Genomic DNA, 10,847 nt, shown 5'->3' with positions numbered 1-10,847 from the left:
GAGCCAGGAATCTACCAAATCAAGGAGAGAAATCACTCAAACAGTGGAAAGTCCCTTGGCTGCATATCACCCATCCTTCCCCCTGCACATCCATTTCCAGTGAGGGTCCTATAACCAGAGCCTACATTGCTTGTTCTCAATATACTCAATATACTCCAGCATTCAATACTATGAATATTTGAAAGTGTCTAGGAACTCACAGATATGAACAAAATTTCAAGACTCAAAGATATTTGAGGGGGAATCCTTTTACACTGCTGGTGGGAATGCAGCTGGTGCAGCCACTCTGGAAAACAGTATGGAGGTTCCTCAAAAGTTGAAAATAGAGCTACCGTATGACTCAGCAATTTCATTACTGGGTATTTACCCCAAAGATACAAATGTCGTGATCTGAAGGGGTATGTGCACCCCGATGTTTATAGCAGCAATGTCCACAATAGCCAAACTATGGAACGAGCCCAGATGTCCATTGACAGATGAATGTATAAAGAAGATGTGGTATATATACACAATGGAATACTACTCAGTCATCAAAAAAATGAAATCTTGTCACTTGCAATGACGTGGATGGAAGTAGAGAGTATGATGCTAAGCGAAATAAGTCAATCAGAGAAAGATAATTATCATATGATCTCACTCATATGTGGAATTCAAGAAACAGAGGATCATAGGGGAAGAGAGGAAAAATAAAACAAGACAAAGTCAGAGAGGGAGACAAACTATAAGAGACTCTTAATCATAGGAAACAAACTGAGGGTTGCTGGAGGGGAGGGAGGTGAGAGGATGGGGTAACTGGCGGATAGACATTAAGGAGGGCACTTAATGTAATGAGTACTGGGTATTATATATGACTGATGAATCACTGAGCTCTACCTCTGAAACCAATAACACATTACATGTTAATTAACTGAATTTAAATTTAAAAAAAATGGAGAAAAAGATATTTGAGGAAATCCAACGAGGCATAACATAGCACTTAAAAATCAGAACACTAACCCCTGAAGAAGCTAACATCAAGAAAACAGAGAAAATGTTAAAATAAGTTTAACATCGGAGATATAAAAACTGTGCCTTCAGAGAGGTGTTAATATGGTGGAGCAGTAAAGGGACCCTAAGCTTGCCTCATCCCTCAAACGCAGCTAGATCAACATCAAATCATTTTCAACAACTACGAAATTGATCTGAGGATAAAGAAAACAATGTGCACAGCTGGAGGGAGAGAACGTGGCAGATGTGAGGCTTATCTTAACAAACAGATCAAAGCACCCTAGTTAAAGGTCCAAACACTCCTCACTGCCAGCAAGGGGGAACTCTGTAGAGGACTGACCTTTGGGAAGGTGCAGCCAAAACATGACAGCAGAGTGCACACAGCATACACCAGAAAGACTTCCTGAAACTCCAGGCCCTGGACAGTGTATGACCCTTTCTTAATATAGTATTACTCTCAGGAGCAGGAAACACAATAAGTTTTCATAATACACAAAAGATAGAAACTTAGACATGATGACAAGACAGAGGAATTCTCCCCAAAAGAAAGATCAAGAAAAAATCTCAGCCAGGGATTTGCTCAAAACAGATAGAAGCAATATATCTGAATAAGAATTTAGAACAACAGTCATAAAAATACTAGCTGGGCCTGAAAGAACAGAAGATACCAGAGAAACACTGGCTGTAGAGATAAAAGACGTAAAAACTAGTCAGGCCAAAATAAAAAATGCTATAACTGAGATGCAAAACTGACTGGATATAATCACAATGAGGATGGAAGAAGCAGAGGATCAAATAGGTGATTTAGGCAGAAGATAAAATCATGGAAAATAACGAAGCTGAAAAGAAGAGGAAAAGAAAACCATGAGAACACAATATAGACTTAAGGAACTTAGGGATTCCACAGAGCGCAATAATATCCATACCATAGGAATCCCAGAAGAAGAATGGGATAAGGGGCAAAAGGTTTATTTGAACAAATTATAGCTGAGAACTTCCCTAACCTGGGAAAGGAAGCAGGCATTCAAGTCCAAGAGGCACAGAGAACTCCCCTCAAATTCAACAAAAATAGGTCAACACAGGGGCGCCTGGGTGGCTCAATCAGTTAAGCGTCTGCCTTTGGCTCAGTCATGATCTTGGAGTCCTGGGTTGGAGCACCACGTTGGGCTCCTTGCTCAGTGGGGCGTCTGCTTCTCCCTCTCTCTCTGCTCCTCCCCCCTGCCCCCCCCAGCTTATGCTGTCTCTTTCTCAAATTAAAAAAAAAAAAATCTTAAAAAAAAAACAACAGGTCATCATCAAGACATATCAGAGTGAAACTTGCAAAATACAAAGATAAAGAGAATGCTGAAAGCAGCTAGGGACAAAAGGTCCTTAACCTATAAGGGTAGTACATACATAAGGTTAGCAGCAGATCTATCCATAGAAACTTGGAAGGTCAGAAAAAAGTGGCATGATATATTCAATGTGCTAAATGGGAAAAATATGTAGTCAAGAATACTTTATCCAAAGAAGATATGGTGTGTGTGTACACACACACACACACACACACACACACACACACACACACACACACTGGAATATTATGCAGCCATCAAAAAATGAAATCTTGCCATTTGCAATGACGTGGATGGAACTAGAGGGTATGATGCTAAGTGAAATAATTCAATCAGAGAAAGAATCATACGATCTCACTGCTATGTGGAATTATGCCCCCAACTTGAGAGCAACCAAATATATAAAACAATTACTACCAACCTAAAGAAACTCATAGATAATAATACAATAATAGTAGGGGACTTTAACGCCCCCTTCACTGTAATGGGCCGATCATCTAAGTAGATCAACAAGGAAACAAGGGCTTTGAATGACACACTGGACCAGACGGACTTACCAGATATGTTCAGAGCATTTCATCCTAAAGCAGCAGAATACACATTCTTTTTGAGTGCACATGGAACATTCTCCAGAATAGATCACACACTGGGTCACAAATCAGGCCTCAACCAGTATAAAAAGACTGAGGTCATACCATGCACATTTTTGGACCACAATCCTATGAAACTTGGAGGCAACCACAAGAAACAATTTGGGAGCCCCACTCCCAGTCCCCACGGCAGAGGCCACAGAGCCAGCATTGTTTCTGCTGTCTCAGAAAGAAGGAGCCAGAAGCTGACTGTCAGCACAAATGAAGCCCCAGTATGGAGAGAGAAGGAAGGCTCCTATGCCCAGAGTAGGCTGCAAGCTGGGGGCAGGAAAAGGGAAGTTTTGAGTCATTCCATCTTTAGAAACAAAGGGGAAACTGGACCTTTTTCTATTGCTATGGTTCTCTAAGGTCCTTTACTACTACTGAGCTCCAAGGGGATATGCAAACACAAATAATAAATAAATCAGGAGAACTCTACCCTGGCTGGAGAAGAGCGTAACAAACAGGAAGATAGGTCAGTGAATCGTTTGTAGGAAGACAATGCTAGGAACTTCAGCTCTTCACATGGCTGCCAGCCCTACAGAGGACAACACAGTAAGAACTAAGACAGCCACTCCAGACTGGTACAGCTGGGGAATCTTCAGGCCTTTCCCTAGGTCCCACATCAAGTGTCAGATTCCATTCCAGATAGGATACATGAGAGGGCAGACAAGTGCAAACTTGGCTGTGTAGATCAGTGATGGCCCCAGACACAGGAACTTCACACGTTCCGAATGAATCTCAAAGTTCCCAGGGACCAACAGGGCTGACAAGCCAAAAGGAGACCCCTACACCCAAGGCCACACCAGGACCATGGTGGCAAACAGACATCACTATGGGAAGAGACCAACTGTAGATAGTGATATGGGGAGACAGAGGATGGCTTAAACAGTATTCTTATTCCTGAGCCTCTCCATCTCTTCTTTGGCTGTAGTTCCCAAAGGGATAGCCATTTCTGACACAGAGCTGAGGATTAAGGTGGGCATGGAGACAATGATGGCCAACATATCTCAACAAGAACACAGCCATCCTGAGTTCCGGCCTGGATGGAAGTAAAGCTTTTTGAGTCTATATAATTGATAATATGGTAGTAAAGCTTAAAGAAATTAAGTTGGTTTTCATTTTTAAAAAGGGGCTAAAATTCTAGATGTTTTCAACAAAATATGTATAGAATGAAGTGAGTTGTCAGCATTCTGAGAGCTGTGTCTTACTCTCACAGTCAAGTTACATGTGGATTTTTGGCTACACAGCGGTTGTCCCCCACTTGGCCCTGCATTGTTCAGGGGTCAAACTATATGACTTATGAACTCTACAATGGAAAGTATTTCAACTAAATTACATTTTACAAACACCTGTTGAGTAAATATGATGTATCTTGCAATCTCACCATGACACTAAAAAACTTGTTTAAATAGTTACTGAGTTGACAATTTCACAGTGGGTAAATACAAAGGGGAGTTCAGAGAAGTGTCCCTTCGCAATCTTTAGAACTCTCCCCCTCCTTCTCCCTCAGCACAGCATGAACCCATGGGGGCACATGCTGACATGCTGCAGCTGCTTGTCGACCCCTATCAGGCCCTGTCTTGTCACCAGTCTACACCACCATGTACACCTGCACAGCCCTGGCCTGACCCTCATCACTGACCTTCACTGCAGTGCACACACCTGCTAGGAGAGTGTGCAGCCCTGGGAGAGCACACCAACAGAAACAGAGAGTAGAATGGTCTTTGCCAGAGCCTTGGGGAAGAGGAAATAAGGAGTTGCTATTCAGTGGGAGAAGAGTTTCTGTCGTGTAAGATGGAAAGTTCTAGAGATCTGCTGTACAACATTGTGCCTATAGTTAACAATACTGTATTGTGCACCTAAAAATTTGAGGGGAAAGATCTCATATTAAGTGTTCTTACCACAACATAGGAAGGAGGGAAGGAAGGAAGCAGGAGGTGGGGAGGGAGGAAGAAATCAGCCACAATCAAATGACCGGTTGCAGAAACAAGGGCTGTAGTTATCATGAACAACTACATTTCGTTATGAGTGGGTGTGTGTGTTTGTGATCTTTGTTACAGGACATCGATGAGAAGAGTAAACATCACCCAAGGACTTGACATCTTCTTTTGGCTAAAGGGTTAGTTCGTTTTTTCTTTTTTTTTTTTTTAGTACACACGCAGAATAGTTGTATCGTGTTAAATAGAAGTATGACTTTGTTATTTATTTGGAGATTAAGTATGATTTAAGGAGATGTGTAGGGGTGCCAAGTTTATAAGGGGTGGATTGTAATGGTTAGTATTCTGTACCAACTTGGCTAGGCTATAGCACCCAGTTATTTAATCAAATACTAATCTAAATGTTGCTGTAAAGGTCTTTTTGGAGACGTGGTTAACATTGACAATCGGCTGACTTTAGGCTGACACACTGATTCACTCTAGACACATAAACTCCCAATGAAGTAAATCCTATAACAATTCATTACCCTTAACAGATGAAAACATGGGAGTCCAGAGGCTAACTGATATGCCCAGTATCACATGGTTAGTAAGCCCCAGAGGTGGAATTTGAACTGACAAACTAGCTCCAGGGTCTGAGCTCTTAACCACCACACCATGCTGCCTCTAACGGAAGCAGGTCTATGTGAACTGACGTCAAACAGTCTCCAAGTTATCCTAGTAACTCAAAAATTGAGGTGCACCTCAAGAAGTATAATGTGCTAACGTTTACGATCAAAAGTATCTAATTTAGTTTGATCATTATTCTCCCTGAGCTTCATGAAGGTGTGCTGCACTGTCTGTTGGTATCCACGGAGGATTATACATTCTGAAAGCATTCTGACTCCAAACTCTTTACAGATGACTGGATGTCTCTCTCTCTGGGAACTTTTAAGATTTAATCTAAGCAATCAAAAGTTTTATGATTGTTGTGCCTTGAGATAATTTTTCTTTTTTTTTTTTTAAGACTTCATTTATTTATTTGAGAGAGAGCACAAGAGGGGGGAGGGTGAGAGGGAGAAGCAGGCTCCCCGCTGAGGAGGGAGCCTGACACGGGGCCTCGATCCCGGGACTCCAGGATCATGACCTGAGTAGAAGGCAGTCGTTTAACCAACTGAGCCACCCAGATGCCCCGAGATAATTTTTCTTTCATTGTGCTATGAGATTTGTAGATCCTTTCTACCTAGATATCAGTATATGGAAGTTTCTTCTCTGGTGATATTTGGTTTCTTTAGGAAAAAAATCCTATAGTCTTCTGTTACCTGGCTGCTGGGTTACTGGGAGCAGAATGGAAGAAAGAGCTAAGGATCCTAGAAATCAATATGTGGACCATTGCCCAATGCCCAGATTTTCATCCTGGTACCTCATTCTGTCCTTACTATGCCAGCTGTCCCAGGTCCAGGGTGTCTGAGGAGTTTTAGCTTCTGTAGAACAACAGGTTTCAACCTGGGGTGATTTTTATCCACCCCCACCCCAAAGGACCATTTGGCAGTGTCTTAAGACATTATTTGTTGACATTAACTTGGGGGGCGCTACTCGCATCTAGAGGGTAGAGGCCAGGAATCCTGTTAGACGTATACAATGCACAAAACAGCTCCCACTACAAATACTTGTCCAAAATACCAACAGCACCCAGGTAGAGAATCCCTATTCCAGAGAGTAAACTTCCTATATCCTATGGGAACAAACATCATGTGATTGCAAAGGACAGTGTAAAAACAGAGGTGGCAACAGCTATGATTGCAGAATTCCAATATGCTGTACTGTTTTTAGCTTCATCCATGCCTTGTCTTCTTTGAGAATTGGTACTTCCAAATCCTGAATCTCTGAAGGATTCTGTGTAAGTAACTTGACTTCCTTCTCATGGGTAAACGTCCTCTGCAGACATTTGGGTTGTAAATTCCTTCACTCTCCTAAATTAGTTACTATTCCTCCATCTGATTTTTTGCCTTTCACAAATAGATTGATATCTTTTTTTTTTTTAAGATTTTTTTTTATTATTTTTAAGTAATCTCTACACCCAACATGGGGCTGGAACTCACAAACCCGAGATCAAGATCAATATCTGAGTCAATATTTTTATTTAAAAAAATTTTCCTAAGTAAGCTCTGTGGCCAACCTGGGGCTTGAACTCATGACCCCGAGATCAAGAGTCGCATGCTCCACTGACTGAGCCAGCCAGGTGCCCCTAGATTGAAATCTTTTATTGGCTAATCCTTCTCAGTCCTTTCTCTGAAAATTGGTACTTGTTTTCAAGTCCCTCAGAGTCATCTTAGTGTGGTTTTGGAAGGAGCAGATATAGATGTGTATATCAACCTCTCATACTTCACCAGCATTCCTTCAAAGATGAACTTTTATAAAGAATTTACTTGTAGGGGCGCCTGGGTGGCTCAGTTGTTAAGCGTCTGCCTTCGGCTCAGGTCATGATCCCAGGGTCCTGGGATCGAGTCCCGCATCGGGCTCCCTGCTCAGTGGGAAGCCTGCTTCTCCCTCTCCCACTCCCCCTGCTTGTGTTCCCTCTCTCGCTGTGTCTCTCTCTGTCAAATAAATAAATAAAATCTTTTTAAAAAACCCCAAATAGGGGTGCCTGGGTGGCTCAGTCGTTAAGCGTCTGCCTTCGGCTCAGGTCACGATCCCAGAGTCCTGGGATCGAGCCCCGCATCGGGCTCTCTGCTCAGCGGGAAGCCTGCTTCTCCCTCCCCCACTCCCCCTGCTTGTGTTCCCTCTCTCGCTGTGTCTCTCTGTCAAATAAATAAATAAAATCTAAAAAAATAAAAAAATAAATAAAATAAAATAAAAAACCCCAAATAATTGCATCTAGTCACATCTAGGGAGTGCTAAAAGCTAAAAACCTTACCTATGACAACATGGTAACGACTGTATCTGAGTTGTCTGTTGCTGAGATAGAAATAATGAACCCCATCCTGAGATACAGACTCTTTCTTCTGTTAAAATATCCTAAGAGCACAGATTTGATTAAAAAAAAAAAAAAAAAAGAAGGGTGAATTTTAGAATAGATTAGAATTAATAGAAGTTGGAAAGCCATGGATAGTCCTCGTCTTCTTTTTCTTAAAAAGTTTTCATGATTATTTAAATTGATGTGCCCATGGCCATCTTCTGTTCAAATTGCCTGGCAGGACTGGAGAGAGGAAATAACACCAAGGGGAGAATGTTAGGGAAAACTGGAGGGCGGAGCGGACAGGAGATGTGATGATTCTCTGAACGCTGTGCAGAATCCCAGCTTCACGGCCGTGGTTTGGGGCAGGCACAGCTGGCTTGAGCTGTCTTAGGTGTATTTTTTTTTTTTCTTAAGAGGTGGCCACTTTGTTGATCAGGGTGCATTTTTTCATAATTCATTCTTCATAGTGAAAATGTCCAGAGTAGTGTTCCAATGTTGGAGGTGGGAAAATGGATACCTACTTTCTATTACTGAAGAATGAAATAAGTTCTGGAATTTTGTATGAAATGGTCTCAGATGATTTGCAGTCTGAGAAGCATTCGAAAAGGTTAGCTTTGGGAGAAGGGAATTGCTATGAATGACAAAAGGAAGCTAAAGGAAACTTACTATCCAAGAAAGCTATATCCAGGAAAGTAGTGAGTACAGAGTGAGAATATCTGAGCCAATATTTTTATTTAAAAAAAAATTTCTGGGGCGCCTGGGTGGCTCAGTCGTTAAGCGTCTGCCTTCGGCTCAGGTCATGATCCCAGGGTCCTGGGATCGAGCCCCGCATTGGGCTCCCTGCTCAGCAGGAAGCCTGCTTCTCCCTCTCCCACTCCCCCTGCTTGTGTTCCCTCTCTCGCTGTGTCTCTCTCTGTCAAATAAATAAATAAAATCTTAAAAAAAAAAAATTTCTAAGCAAGAGCTGTGCCCAACATGGAGCGTGAATTCACAACCCTAAGATCAAGAACCCCATGCTGTACCAACCAGGCATCCCCATCTATCTGAGTCAATTTTTTTTTTTAAGTGGGCTCCATGCCCAGTGCAGAGCCCAATGCGGGGCTTGAGCTCATGATCCTGAGATCAAGACTGAGATCAACAGTGAGACACTTAACCGACTGAGCCATCCAGGCACCCTATCTGAGACAATATTTTAATAATATACAAGTAAATTCCTTTTTTAAAAAAAGATTTTATTTATTTATTTGACAGAGAGAGAGAGACAGCGAGAGAGGGAACACAAGCAGGGGGAGTGGGAGAGGGAGAAGCAGGCTCCTGCTGAGCAAGGAGCCCGACGCGGGACTCGATCCCAGGACCCTGGGATCATAACCCAAGCCGAAGGCAAACGCTTAACCGACTGAGCCACCAAGGCATCCCAAGAATTTTGTTTTTAAAGATTTTATTTATTTGAGAGAGAGAGCACAAGCTGGAGGGGACAGGCAGAGGGAGAGGGAGAAGCAGACTCCCCGCTGAGCAGGGAGCCCGATGCAGCGCTCAATGCCAGGACCCTGGGATCATGACTGAAGGCAGATGCTTAACCGACTGAGCCACCCAGGTGCCCCTGGATGTAATTATTTGACAAAATAACTGCCCAACATATGGTCCAACATAGAGAAATAATAGTACAAGTTCCCCTTGGATATATCCATCTGTTCAAGTACATCGGGAGATTCAGTGGTTCTTATACCTGGCCTATCGAAATTACGCTAGACTCAAAGTAAAATAATGTTTCCTAGAACAATGAAGTTATATTTAAATATAGTATTGGAAAGATAGCTACTAGTAACTCAGACAGCAGGGGCCTTGGAGCCCTCCCTACCCCGGGAGTAATGAAGAGGCTTTATAGCGTCCATGATACCCATCAGAATGTCCACAAAAAAGCAAGCGGTGAATATAAGTGAATTCTTCCCAGAAAGAACTATGGCCTCCAAAAGGTTAAGAATCATTCATTAGGGGTAGAAAAAAGGGCAGACACTGGACGAAATTTGCTTCTTCCTACAGCTCCCTAAACCACATGCTTAACCACAGATCACCGCTCCTCATCCAGACCACATGAAACTGGTGGTTCAGACCAAATTCCACAGAAAATTATTTGAATGTCCTTCGGTCTCATCTTCTGGACTCTACCCATTTAGGATCCTAAGTCTTGCCCACTAATCAATTTCTCCATTCCACCCAGTGTTATAGACAGTAGTTGGTTAAAGCAATTGTAATTTCAGAGGAAGAAATGTCCTTTTGTTCTCTGGGAGTACCGCTTTTCCAAATGTTCTAGAATCTTCCCTCTTCCCTTTCAGTGGAAATGTTACACCTACACTTATGTCTTTATGCCTTTATTTCCTTCCCATGCAATTTTGCCACTTGACCCAACCACCATTTAATCTGTCACCCAGATCTTTTCCCAGATCTGTTTAACTTCTCAGAACATCTCCCATTACTGAAATTTCTCCCACCATCATCTCCTTCCTTCTAAACTGCTCTCTTCAATTAGGACTCACCAGCAAATCCTCTTAACCCATCCAAAGGCTGCCCAGGTGTCCACCTTCCTAACTAAATCTGATCTATTCCTTCTTTTTAATGTTTTTTTGTCTCCTTTGGCTTCTTTGGACCTGCCCAACTGATTATATTCCTAGATCCATGAGAACACAGAAAGGGAGACAATCTTCATGTAATTTTGACTCCTCTATCATCAAACTCCTCTACATTTCCATTGCTGTAATGATTATCCAGACTCTCAGATGCTAGGTCTAGAAATTAGAGCTCTCCAGCAGGGAACCAAACACTCCAGGGAACTCCTGTATAATTTCCCACAAATATCACCTGCAATCACATCCTTCTTCTTGCTCAAATTTCCTTCTAATCAAATTAAAAATTTCTAATTCAGTATTCAGATCACTCCATAAATACCAAACTCCAATTCCGTATCAGTTCAAAGACCAATTTTCTTTTATTTTTTTAAGATTTTATTTATTTATTTGAGAGA

At 42.1% G+C, this 10,847-nt stretch overlaps 1 pseudogene; it reads right to left on the bottom strand.

Annotated features, from left to right (window-relative positions):
• Positions 1-3,351: 3,351 nt before the first annotated feature.
• Positions 3,352-4,552, bottom strand: LOC118547941 (succinate dehydrogenase cytochrome b560 subunit, mitochondrial pseudogene; annotated as a pseudogene).
• Between the last annotated feature and the right edge of the window lie 6,295 nt (positions 4,553-10,847).

The sequence above is a fragment of the Halichoerus grypus genome, chromosome 7 (genome assembly GCF_964656455.1).
Source record: "Halichoerus grypus chromosome 7, mHalGry1.hap1.1, whole genome shotgun sequence".
NCBI lineage: Eukaryota > Metazoa > Chordata > Mammalia > Carnivora > Phocidae > Halichoerus > Halichoerus grypus.
This window is presented reverse-complemented; position numbering and strand designations above follow the sequence as displayed.